This window comes from Nerophis lumbriciformis, linkage group LG10, assembly GCF_033978685.3.
Source record: "Nerophis lumbriciformis linkage group LG10, RoL_Nlum_v2.1, whole genome shotgun sequence".
NCBI lineage: Eukaryota > Metazoa > Chordata > Actinopteri > Syngnathiformes > Syngnathidae > Nerophis > Nerophis lumbriciformis.
The window spans coordinates 32,165,689-32,179,461 of record NC_084557.2 but is presented as its reverse complement, the minus strand read 5'-3'; the positions used below and the strand labels follow the sequence as shown (position 1 = coordinate 32,179,461).

The window sequence follows — 13,773 nt, the reverse complement described above, 5'->3', positions numbered from 1 at the left end:
ACTAGGTTTACAGCATATGAAATACATTTAGCAACAACATGCACTTTGAGAGTGCAGACAGCCCATTTCAGGCGCGCTAAGAACATACATTTTTCCACGATTTCAGCACTCAGGTTAACCATACCTAAATAGACACAAAATACTGCATTACACAAGACTACCCGAATGTACTCGAATGGTTGAAAAAAATAAATGTTTTTAAGCTAAATTATTGGTTAACACAGTTTATGTATAATAATTTACGTAAAACCGCGAGTAATGAATAAAGTTTTCATCAATTAATATAATCTGTAGACATACCCTGATCCGCTCTCTTTTCCTGAAAGCTGATCTGTCCAGTTTTGGAGTTGATGTCAGCAGGCCAGGGAAGCTAGGGTCGATATTCTTCTCTTGATCATCTTCGGTGGCATAAGGGACGGTGTGAGCCAAGACATCCAGGGGGTTTAGCTCGCTCGTCTGCGGGAACAAACTGCCGCCATTGCTTGCCGTGCTACCGAGGTCTTTTGTCCCTGAATTGCTCACACACTCCGGCAGATTCAATGGGGGTCTGGCGGCAGATTTCTTTGACTTTATCATTGGAAATGCATCTGTTTTGTGTGTCGCAGGATATCCACACATTCTTGCCATCTCTGTCGTAGCATAGCTTTCGTCGGTAAAGTGTGCGGAACAAACGACTGACCATTTCGTCGGCTTTCCCCAAACCCTCGTATTTTGAACAAATTTCGTCCAATTTCTTGCCACTTTCGCATCTTTGGGCCACTGGTGCAACTTGAATCCGTCCCTGTTCGTGTTGTTACACCCTCCGACAACACACCGACGAAAGTGAGAAAATGGCGGATTGCTTCCCGATGCGACGTCACGTTGTGACGTCATCGCTCCGAGAGCGAATATTAGAAAGGCGTTTAATTCGCCAAAATTCACCCATTTAGAGTTCGGAAATCGGTTAAAAAAATATATGGTCTTTTTTCTGCAACATCAAGGTATATATTGACGCTTACATAGGTCTGGTGATAATGTTCCTCTTTAAGGACAAGTGGTAGAAAATGAATTTTTAATCAACTTGTTCATTTACTGTTAATACCTGCTGACTTTCTCTTTTAACATGTTCTATCTACACTTCTTTTAAAATGTAATAATCACTTATTCTTCTGTTGTTTGGATGCTTTATATTAGTTTTGGATGATACCACAAATTTAGGTATCGATCCGATACCAAGTAGTCACAGGATCATACATTGGTCATATTCAAAGTCCTCATGTGACCAGGGACATATTTCCTGAGTTTATAAACGTAATTTAAATAAATAAATAACCGATAAAAAGTTTGTGATGGTGAAAAATATTGATGTAATCATAGTAGTATCGACTATATACGCTCTTGTACTTGATATCATTACAGTGGATGTCAGGTGTAGATCCACCAAAGGCGTTTGTTTACATTTAGGAAAGTACTCTGTGATTGTGCGCTGCCGAACATGCTCCTCTGCTCGTCAAACCAGCAATGACAAGACGTGACGACAACGGGGGGCCGGGGCGTGGGGGACCGGTATTTTTTAGAGGCGGTATAGTACCGAATATGAGTCATTAGTATTGCGGTACTATACTAATACCGGTATACCGTACAACCCTAGTTAGAACTATACACTACTTTTATTAGAAATGGCAACAGCGGAGGACTTAAGCATGCATGTCCATGTACGAGCCAGTCTGCCCCACAACAAGAGGATTGAGAAAAATAAGGAACTTATTGACTACAACTTTTGCCTACAACTAAATAAAAATGATGGGCTCGCGCAAAGCTCTTCCGGTAGACCTCTACCATGTATGGAGCTATCCGCTGACGTAACATTGGCAAAAAGTGTCACAATCCTCTCAAATTCAGAAGCAAAAGTGTTTAATGAATATCTGTGCCATGCCTCCATGGTTTGGGTTCAAATTTGCAGGAGTCATGTAGATCCCAAAACAGGTCCCAACAGGTAAGAAAAGTTGGTGTTGCATTTAATTCCCGGTACTTTTTCATTATTATTCAAAAACTTGACCTACTCAGTGGCCTGGTGGTTAGAGTGTCCGCCCTGAGATCGGTAGGTTGTGAGTTCAAACCCCGGCCGAGTCATACCAAAGACTATAAAAATGGGACCCATTACGTCCCTGCTTGGCACTCAGCATCAAGGGTTGGAATTGGGGGTTAAATCACCAAAAATGATTCCCGGGCGCAGCACCGCTGCTGCCCACTGCTCCCCTCACCTCCCAGGGGGTGATCAAGGGGATGGGTCAAATGCAGAGGACAAATTTCACCACACCTAGTGTGTGTGTGACAATCATTGGGACTTTAACTTTAACTTTAACTGTTGCACACTCGCAAAATCAACATATCCAGAATATTTAAAAAAAATCAACATATCCAGAATATTTTTAAAAAAGAGTGGGGAAGATTGATGTATTATAATTGTAGTTTTGTTATTGTGAAGTACATATAATGGTGATTTTGAATATAATTTAAATTGTGAGAGCTACATGAATTCAAGATGAAAACCAATGATGAATTGACAAAATAATTACAATATCGTATCTTCCGGACTATAAGGCGCACTTAAAATCTGTTTTTTTTTCTCAAAACTCGACAGTGCGCCTTATAACCCGGTGCGCCGAATGTAAGGAATACACTTGGTTGAGCTTACCGACCTCGAAACTATTTTATTTGGTACATGGTGTAATAATAAGTGTGACCAGTAGATGGCAGTCAAACATAAGAGATACGTGTAGGCTGTACTATGATGGCAATATGTCTCAAGTAAACAACACCAACATTTTAAATGTTCCATTGAAATTATAGAACAGTACACACGGCACTCAAAAATCTATCAAAATGTTTTAGTACGACTTTGGTAAGCAATGAAGCCGCACCGCTTGAAGGATTGTCGGCGCATTAAACTTACGAGTATTATTATGGTGTGTGTATAAGGTAAGACATATTATCTGGCGTTTTGTTTCGCAATGTTATGCAAAAGCAACTCTTCTTACCTTCTGGTACCTGCTGATCTGTATTTGGGATCTGCATAAGTCCTGAAAATGTGTGAGCGTCCACGCCGACGCTATAGTCAATAAGCTTCTTCTTTTCCTCTATCTTCTTGTTATGTGACATTTATCCCCCACTGTTGCCATTTCTAATATAAAGTAGTGTAAAGTTCTTACTTATATATGTCAGTAAACTTGCCATGAAAGCGCTAAAACATACCGGTGTAGTGAGTTTACATTATTCACCCAAGCAACTTTAGTTATTAGAGTTCCGGTCGGACGTTTTTTCACGGGACACATTTCTGGCCTTGTTGTTGTTGTTTCCGGAAGAGGAGATGCTGCTCCGTTATTGATTTAAGTAAAGTCTGAATGTCATTAGAATAGTTAGTTCCATCTTTTGACACTTCTTCCACCCCCGTCCTTGCACGCTACACCGCTACAACAAAGATGACGGGGAGAAGACGCTGCCGAAGGTGAGCCACGTAAATAAGACCCGCCCACAAAACGGCGCATCCTGAAGCGACTGTCAGAAAGCGTCTTGAAGATGATCTGTCAAACATAATCTGTGCAACATTTTGACCAAAGAACCACCATTACATGTTATGTAGACCACAAGGAAGTGTTTTCCATTCAGAAAAAAATAACATATGACTCCTTTAATGCGCCTTATATATGAAAACAGATCGAAATTAGCCTATTCATCGGCAGTGCGCTTTATACGCTGCACTGCAAAAACTGAAATCTAAGTAAGATTAAATATCTCAAATAAGGGTGATATTTGCTTATTTTCTGTCTGATAAGATAATTCTTCTCACTAAGCAGATTTTATGTTAGAGTGTTTTACTTGTTTTAAGGGTTTTGGTCCTAAATGATCTCAGTAAGATATTACAGCTTGTTGCTGAGATTTTATGACCTATATTGAGTAAAACATGCTTGAAACTAGAATATCAACTGTTGCAAAGCTGTGTCATCAACACTCTCAAGTATAAAACTACTTTTTTAAAGTAATCATTTCTTACTTCAAGCATGAACAAAAAATCATCATATCATTATGTCAAGATAATGGCACCAGCATTTACTTAATTTAAGAATATTTTTCAACATATTGAGCAAAAAGGTCTCCTTTTTTTCTACTAACAAAAGTGCACTTATTAGTGAGAATATACTTATTTTAAGGTATTTTTGGGTTCATTGAGGTTAGCTCATTTGACCTGTTTTGGAAAGTCTTGACAAGCCAAATGTTCTTGTTTATTGGCAGATAATTTTGCTTAGTTCAAATAAAATACCCCTAATTTTTGTATTTTTTTTCTTGTTTTTGAACACTGACTTTTTGCAGTGTGGTGCACCCTATGGTCTGGAAAATACGGTAATTTCGTATGCATACATGCTTGCATACTTCACTTCAACATGTAAAGAACCCAACTTGAACTCGCTAGCAGCGATCACAGAGGGATCAGACTCAAAATAAGCCTTCAGCAAAAAAGATGAGCAGGATAAGCTGATCAAGAGAGAATTATATTTCTTGAGTTGAGTTGAAAGAGAAGTTCAGTATGTGCTAATTAACATGAATCATTTTAACACATTGAAAGCAGATTTTGAAGTGTGAAACACAAGGTAATTGTGATGAAAGGTGTTTATTTTCCAGTAGGACGGAGGGAAGATGCTTGAGAGGACCAACAAGGTCACTTTTTTATTGTGACTGAGGTGTTATTCTGTGCAGCACCTTGAAACATGTAAAGCAATCAAGTGAAGGCTAATCGGTGTACTGTACAACACAGAGGTTGTTTATCATACCGTATTTTTCGGACCATAGAGCGCACCGGATTATAAGGCGCAGTAAAAGGAGTCTTTTTTATGTAAAAGGAAAACACTTCCTTGTGGTCTACATCAGTGATTTTCAACCTTTTTTGAGCCAAGGCACATTTTTTTAATAAAGAAAATACAGAGGCACACCACTAGCAGAAAAGGTTAAAAATGAAACTCCACCAGGTTGTCCTGCCTTATTTTGAGTCTGTTGTTGTTTTCCTGTGCGTAGTGCTTCTGCTCTTATTTTGGTGACCCTTCCCTGCAAAAAATGTTCTATAGAATCTCTATAGAAATATATAGAACGCTATAGAATTTCGTCGGAATTTCTTTAGAACTGAAGATTCTATAGAATATGTATTCAAAATTCTATAGAAATTCTATAGACATCAGCTTCATGTGCTGGAAGGTCTTTTCACTGTTCTATAGAGCTGGGAATTCTATAGAATATCCTATAGAAATTCTATAGACATTACATTATCTGATGAAAAGTCCATAGATTGTTCTATAGAACTGGGCATTCTATAGAATGTCTAACAGAAATTCTATAGACATTACTTTATCTGCTGAAAGGTCTATAGATTGTTCTATAGAACTGGGCATTCTATAGAATGTCTAACAGAAATTCTATAGACATTATCCTTTATCTGCTGAAAGTTCTATAGATTGTTCCATGGAATAAAATTCTATAAAATGGCAGCAGCGCTATCACCATAGCATTGATTAATCTCATTAAGTTGATTCACCAGACTTGAGCTTGTTTTTTGAACAATGCAGGATGTCTCCCTCAATTATGAAAATGTTAATTTTGTATCATTTAAAATTGTGAGGTGTCATTTCAAGGCGGACACCCAGAACTTCGGCAGACTTTATTTTTAAAAGTATATTTATTCCAATAAATCAATTTATTTTTATTTTTAGAGTTTTTGAGTTATCTATAAGTAAAAAGTGTGAATATTTTCGTAACTTACTTTTTTATGTGATAAAATTAATTTTATTGGACTTCCAACATAAATTGATTTAGCAAAACTCAGTTCAAAGGTTTAAATCAGACCTAAAACGTCAGGACCCGCCCACGTACCTGCATGCAGCTGTGGAAGAACAAGCCCAGACACGTTTCTTCACGGAGCCCAATAGGAAAACACTTTACCGAACTCATGTAAGTAACAATTTATATTGTTAAAAGTCAGTATTTGCCAGGATTTAAATGTATACATTTTCAAAAGCATGGTTCAATGTTATATTTAGTTTACTACTTTTCCCGCCGTAACATTACAAACCCCCCCCCCCCCCCCCCCCCCCCCCAAACACGATAGATAGAACTGCTCTCGTTTTGTTATAAAATAACAAAACTGTTTTAAGGCTGCAATCACAACCAAATTCATGTATAGTTGGTAATAATCGCGTTGTATCAATGTTTCTCATATCCGACACTAATAAGTGCGAATATGTTTCAAATCAACTTTTTTTTTTAATTATTTATTTTTCCCCTTCGCGCTTGCCGTAGTTGCAAAGCAGATTTCGCGGGCAGTTTGAGTTGGTGATGGCGGCCACAACGTCCATGTTGACTTCACTCGCTCTTTCTAAGCTGCCCAAGTCACGTCGGAGTTCATTGACGGTAACTTTGTTGGCTTAAACATCACATTTAGGTTTAGGGTCTTCTAGGCGCGATGCGAGACGTCACAAGCGGGCTAACGTTGAGCCAAACAGCAGCTTCGAGGCACGGGCGGAAATGGTGAGCTAGCAAAACTAGCCTCATTTATTATTATTATTATTATTATTATTATTATCATCCCTCCATTGTTTGTAACGTCAGGCTTGTGTGATCACACAGAGAAGGAGTTTGGCCCCCAGTCAGGTCGCCAAACGGAAGCAAGGGGAGGATGATCATCGAGACGAAATATAGTATATTAACCACGCGGTTCTCGAGAGAAGATGAATGGAGAAAATTGGGACAGTGATGAAGAAGTCCAAGTTCCATGGCCACTCAACAAAGCAGGAGGAAGGAAGCAGTCACAAACCAAATACGTGGCAAGAATTCTGAGATTTGGTGGTAATTAATAAACAGTTGAAAACTATTCAATTCAGTAAAAAGTATACGTTTTACCAGAAGTACATATAAATATAGATATATTTAATATAGATATATTTAATGTACTTCTGATTTTACACCTTGAACTTTCGACTTTGTTTATGTAAAGTTAAATTTAATTAATATAATTTTTTTTCTTCCATGATTGATAGTAATTTCTCATCAGTGCAGCCCTGGTATACTGAATGTTTCAATCTGCAATGCTGAGGTGATTGTCATGATAGTACAGACTTAACCTTGACAATTTTTTAATATGGCTGTAAGCCTGTAAATAAGGGAAAGTAAGGTGAAATTTGTTTCTCGCTGAGGTGAATTTCTGAATCATCAGAACTGTAGGTATACCAAAGTAATTTAGTGATAACAATCTGCTGCTGAAATGTATGACTAACTGTACAGTTTAATTTAGCTTAATGTGGCACATATTTGTTTTTACACAGAAGACACACGTGAACTGACGCCATATTTGAAAGCCGCTCAGGATGGCAAGGATGTACCCCTTACTGGTGATTTGGAATATGGCAGAGGCTAGAGAAACAAACAGCCAAAGTCTTGGTCATCAGACAGTGAGAGCAAGGATGAAAGTGTTGAGGAGACTCTATCTGACAGACAGCAGGTACTTTTATTTCAGTGGTGTTGTCGCGATATGACCGAAATAGTGTTGAAAGCGACGTTAAACGTTAATTCACTCACTCACTATTTCAGTGGTGTTTCAACTGTGAGGTTTTGTAGGATTCAATCCCATACTTTTGAAGTACCTTGTCAGTTTTTCTTTATCATAAAAGTTAATCAAATCATGTTTCATTGTAGGCTTTAAAGTTATTGAATATTTTGATTCAATTCGACCAACTCAGACAGAATAATATTCAAGACAAATTGAGGTGTTGACAGACTTTCTGCATGTACTCGAAAATCTATCATTTCTGCAAACATATTTCTTCACTTCAATGGCATATAAAAGAACTGAACACGTTTTCTTGTTAATCTTGATTTTTCAGAAGAAAAAGAGGAAAGTAAGCCGTACAGCTGTGGGATATGATGCTCGGGCACAATTGAAGGCCCAACTTGCTGCTGTGAGTACATGAATAGAATAGAATAGGATTTTATTGGTTAATCAAAGCACCCTCTCGAGGCAAACAATCACAAGTGCCTAGCATTCATTTGAAATCGAGGACGTAAAAATTGCATCCCTGGCAACTGGTTTAAAACACAAGTTTATACTTTTACTTATATGAAAATAACACTACAAATACCTGATGAACAGTGCCTACTGTGTGAATGGCTTACTGCTACATGTACATGTAGCATATTCAAATTAATGTGCCTACAAGGTTGCTTATACATGTAAAACTTATATGGTGCTGTCAGGGCCGTATCCAGGACAAATTGCTTCCGGAAAACATATGAGCGCCCAAATTAATCATAATACAAATTATTTCATTTGATTTACTATTTTGACATTTTCAGCTGGGAAGAACTTCACCGAAAGATACATGTACAGAAATGGAATCCCTGAAGAAGGAAGTCCTCCAGTTGAGAGAGGAAAACAAATCCCTTTGAGATGCATTGAGGGTTGTTGAAGGTAGGTTTTCTTATTCTAGAAGTATGTTATTGTAATTATCATAGGTTGATGGAAAATATGCTTACATGTCGATGTATGAAATAACTTTCTTATTACTGTATTTTCATCTAACTTTGGCCTACGGGTATTGTCGTCATGTACGGCTGTCCATCCGTCACCGCAATATTTACAGAATCGTTTCATGTACGGAAACCAAACTTGTTACATCTATTTATCTTAGTGTAACAAGAAGCCTATCGAAAATGAGTCGTCTCGGACAATATTTTCCAGAGTTATGCCCCTTTTTTCCAATAAAAATCCATTTATGATTTGGAATAATTTCAGAACTGTTGCATATACAACATCCTAAGTTGTGATGTCCTCCCCTCTAAATAAGGGGAGGACATATGGTACTTGTTTGTTTGTCTGTCTGTCCGTCCGTTTTTGTGTGTTTCTCTTATATTAGCAAGAGTTACGTCCCTTCCTTCTTGATATTTTGTCTCAGCTGGATATCTGATTAATACTTGACCGACAAATATTAAATCTTCGCGTGGTCAGGATGAATTAATATATATGGTTATATATATTTTTCATCTTTGATTGCTTCCTTACCATGTTTCCCTTGACTTGAACAAGATTCCTATCAAAATACCCTTACATTATGATAGCTGGGGTTAGAGCCGAGCGGTTTGGATATCGCCAGCTTCATGTTATTAATGTATTTTTTTTTTTATTGTGTCTGCATCACAATGTACTTTTTTCTATTAAAGGACTTCCTGGCCTGCTAATGAAGATGGACGACTTATCACGTCAGGCAACAATACTATCAGCTCGACGTCCTGCTGTCGCTCTGCCAGAGAGGAGCTGGCCAACAGCAGCTTGACAGGAAAAAAATCCAATGCTTTTAAGGATAAGCATGAGAAACCAAAACTGGATGACAAGAAAGTGTCTGCTATTATTGGTGAGTATAAGTTAAATCAATCTGATTAAAACCATATCCACATCAGGGAAGTGGATCTGACCCTTTTCCTATCTCCAAGTCGTTCCGTGATCGTTTGGCATGAAGTATAGATATCCATAGCTTCCAGTCTGCTTGGTCCATGAATTGACTGCGAGATGTTCGTTTTGACAGATTTATAGGCATGGGTGGTCACATTAGCTTTGATCTCGTCGGAAACCAACATCAAGTGACAAAGCAAAAACCGCAGCGCACGGATATCTACACCTTTTTCTCGTTTGATATCTTATATCGGCATTCTCCGCCTTACTATTTAACAACTAGCGTCGGGAATTTCCGTGAGTTCTGCTGCAAGTTGAGAAGTGAACGACTTTTAGATAGGGAATGTGTCAGATCCCCTTCCCGATGTGGATATGGTTTCAATCAGATTGAAGTTAAATATTTTTATTAGAATTCTATTAATGCACTTTCGTGATTGTTCGAACGCCATTGGGGACACCCATCAAGTACACAACAAGATTCACAAGAAAGTGAAATCCTGAAAATAATTTGAAAAATATTTCACACACTGAATGGATTTTCTATATAGCTAATGAATAGTGTACATGCACTGTCAGAATTTGATACAGATTTGTTGCAGTTCGTAAAGCCTGGCATGATTGCACCACATATGATTTTGTGTGCGTCAAGCAGTGCAAGTGCCTTACAGCATAGATAGCGTGATATGCAATGTATGCAGTGTGTTGACTATCCATTGCATTGATTAAATGATAGACATCACTCTCTTTATCGAGCTGAAAAATGCCATAGTGTAACTCATTGCATGACAGCTAGTGTCTTGGTGTCTGCAGACACTAATTCTGGTATATTTTATTGATCTTTCAGATTTTGTGAAGAAGCTCCATCCCTCAAGTGAAGCAAATGTGATAAAGAAAATCATTGGAGTGAAACTGAACATTGCGCAGAAAATGGGAAAAAAAGAAGGCCTCAGAAACAAATTCTGCTGGACGTCTAGCCGTCTCTAACAGTCGGGGAAGCGCGGTGATCATGTTGATTTATGCTGCTGACATTTATTTATTACGTCAAGATTTGAGTTACATGTATATAATAAATACAAGTCAACATTCATTCAACTGCAATATTTGTCTTTCTCCATTGCCAGTGTTAGACCACAGATTTTGTAGAATGCCTGCCCAATCATTTCTACATCATTCTGAACCGTATTCCACAGAAAGCCATTCCATAGGAGCCTGTTCTATAGAACTACTCTTTAGAACTTTCTTCTATAGCACTATTCTTTAGAGGAGATCTATAGAACCATTCTTTAGAACCCTGTTCTATAGAACCATTCTTTAGAACCATGTTCTATAGAACCATTCTTTAGAACCCTGTTCTATAGAACCATTCTTTAGAACCCTGTTCTATAGAACCATTCTTTAGAACCATGTTCTATAGAACCATTCTTTAGAATCCTGTTCTATAGAACTTCGGTCCTAAAGTTCATTAGAAATTCTATAGAGATATTCTTTAGAAATTCTATAGAACTTTGGTCCTAAAGTTCATTAGAAATTCTATAGAGATATTCTTTAGAAATTCTATAGAACATTTTTTGCAGGGTTCCTTCCTGTTTTGTTGTTTGTTTTCCTGTAGCAGCTTCACGCCTTCCTTTGAGTGTTATTGCCTGACCTGCTTTGTTTTAGCAAACGAGACTATTTAAGTTGTGCGTACGCTATCCTTCTTTGTGGGGACATTGTTGATTGTCATGTCATGTACGGATGTACTTTGTGGACGCCATCTCTGTTCCACACGCTGTAAGTCTTTGCTGTCGTCCAGCATTCTGTTTTTGTGTACCTTGTCGCAAGTTCAGTTTTGCTTTCATTTTGCATAGCCATCCCTAAGCTTCAGTGGCTTTTCCTTTCCCTTTTGTTCATTTTTGGTTTAATCATTGCATACCATTTTACCTGCACGTCGTCTCCCGCTGTGCTTTGCATATTGGGATCACGACAAACCATCCTTGACGCGTTCCGACTTCTACAAAGCAATGAACTACCTGCTGACACCTACTGACATGGAGTATTACATGGTTAACCTGCCGAGCTCTATACAGCACAGACACTCGACAACGGCACATTATTTGCAGATTATAATTGTTGATTTGCAAAAAAATATTTTTTTGGACCAATTAGGTGAAGTTGCGAAATTTCCCACGGCACACCAGACAATATTTCACGGCACACTAGTGTGCCGCGGCACAGTGGTTGAAAAACACTGGTCTACATAACATGTAATGGTGGTTCTTTGATCAAAATGTTGCATGGATTATGTTTTACAGATCATCTTCAAGCCACTTTCTGACAGTCGCTTCAGGATGCACCGTTTTGTGGGCGGTCTTATTTACGTGGCTCACCTTTGGCAACGTCTTCTCCCCGTCATCTTTGTTTGTAGCGGTGTGGCGGGCAAGGATGGGAGTGGAAGAAGTGTCAAAAGATGGCGCTAACTGTTTTAATGACATTCAGACTTTACTTAAATCAATAACGGAGCAGCATCTTAACTAAAAATGTGCGCTTCATTCACTAACTGTGTAACAAAAAAGATCAATTAGAATAATACATAATGTTGGATATAGAGAACATACAAACCCTTTATTTATTAAATCACAAATATTGAAATTCAACATTTTGGTGCAATTGCAAACAGCTAAAATGATGTACAAAACCAACTATAACCTGCTACCCAAGAATGTACAACAATTCTTCTCAACAAAAGAGGAGAAATATAACCTTAGAGGAAAATCTAATGTAAAACATTTGTTTGCTTGTACAACACTTAAAACCTTTAGTATATCAGTATGTGGAATTAAATTATGGAATGGATTAACCAAAGAAATCAAACAAAGCATCAATATGATTCAGTTTCAGAGACTATTCAAACTACAAGTGTTCACAAAGTACACAGAACAAGAATCATTATAAATATCTTGAACCCTTTTTTTTTTGGTTGTTTTTTTATTTGTATTTTTATTGAGACAAAGATTATTTATGTATTTAATATGTGTTTACTTACTGTGGTATATTATTTGTTTATTATTTATGTGTTCACTGTTATGTTACAATCCTGTTATAGGATTAAATTGCTATTGTATGAAAAGGGATAGGATTAAATAAGCTCAGTTTCTTCCTACTCCATTTCGGACGTGCTGTAATGAAACAAATGGAAATATGTGATGAATTACATTGTATTGTATGCATGTTGGAAATAAACTGAAACTGAACTGAACTGAACATAACATGCAACTCAAGATATTTCAAGTAGGGATGTCCGATAATGGCTTTTTTACCGATATCCGATATTCCGATATTGTCCAACTCTTAATTACCGATACCGATATCAACCGATACCGATATATACAGACCTGGACATAGTCTGGACTGTGTACAAATGCTAATTTTGAAAATGTAATTTTGTTTACAGATTATATGCAATCTGTTGTTGAAGTTCCCAAATTTTGAGTGTACATAAATGAAGGTGTGTGTTGCTGAGCCCGACCTGGACATAATCTGGACTGGACCTGGTTTTTAAGAACCCTTTAAACAATCTAATTTCATGGACAACCAGGTCTGGTGAAGATAAGGTCCTTTTTTTTAAAAATTAATAAAATAAAATAAATAAATTAAAAACATTTTCTTGAATAAAAAAGAAAGTAAAACAATATAAAAACAGCTACATAGAAACTAGTAATTAATGAAAATGAGTAAAATTAACTGTTAAAGGTTAGTACTATTAGTGGACCAGCAGCACGCACAATCATGTGTGCTTACGGACTGTATCCCTTGCAGACTGTATTGATATATATTGATATATAATGTAGGAACCACAATATTAATAACAGAAAGAAACAACCCTTTTGTGTGAATGAGTGTGAATGGGGGAGGGATGTTTTTTGGGTTGGTGCACTAATTGTAAGTGTATCTTGTGTTTATGTTGATTTAATAAAAAAATAAAAATAAAAAAATAAAAACAATACCGATAAAAAAACGCACGATACTGATAATTTAAAAAAATGATACCGATAATTTCCGATATTTGATTTTAAAGCATTTATCGGCATTTCTAATTTCAAGCCTTCATTTGATCTATTTTTGATGATTATGGCTTTGAGCTTATGAAAACCTTGAATTGAAAATCTCAGAAAATGGGGGGTTTTCACAAACTGTGAGCCATGATCATCAAAATTTGAACAAATAGAGGCTTGACATATTTCACTTTGCATGTTATAAGTTTGTGTCACATTTGTGGTTACATTGCTGACATGAATACATTTGCACAACATTCTTATTTTTTGAGTTTC

The 13,773-nt window shown here is 37.2% G+C and overlaps 1 protein-coding gene and 1 long non-coding RNA gene across 5 annotated transcripts in view; one reads left to right on the top strand and one right to left on the bottom strand.

The window, feature by feature from the left end:
* kiaa1549la (KIAA1549-like a) overlaps positions 1-13,773 on the bottom strand; it is a 293,945-nt gene that overhangs the window by 171,369 nt on the left and 108,803 nt on the right. The window lies entirely within an intron of this gene.
* Positions 5,298-10,553, top strand: LOC140679053 (uncharacterized). Its single transcript, XR_012050641.1, has 8 exons — positions 5,298-5,976; positions 6,467-6,552; positions 6,652-6,870; positions 7,347-7,522; positions 7,905-7,979; positions 8,374-8,488; positions 9,238-9,428; positions 10,311-10,553. It is a non-coding gene; the product is annotated as an uncharacterized lncRNA (long non-coding RNA).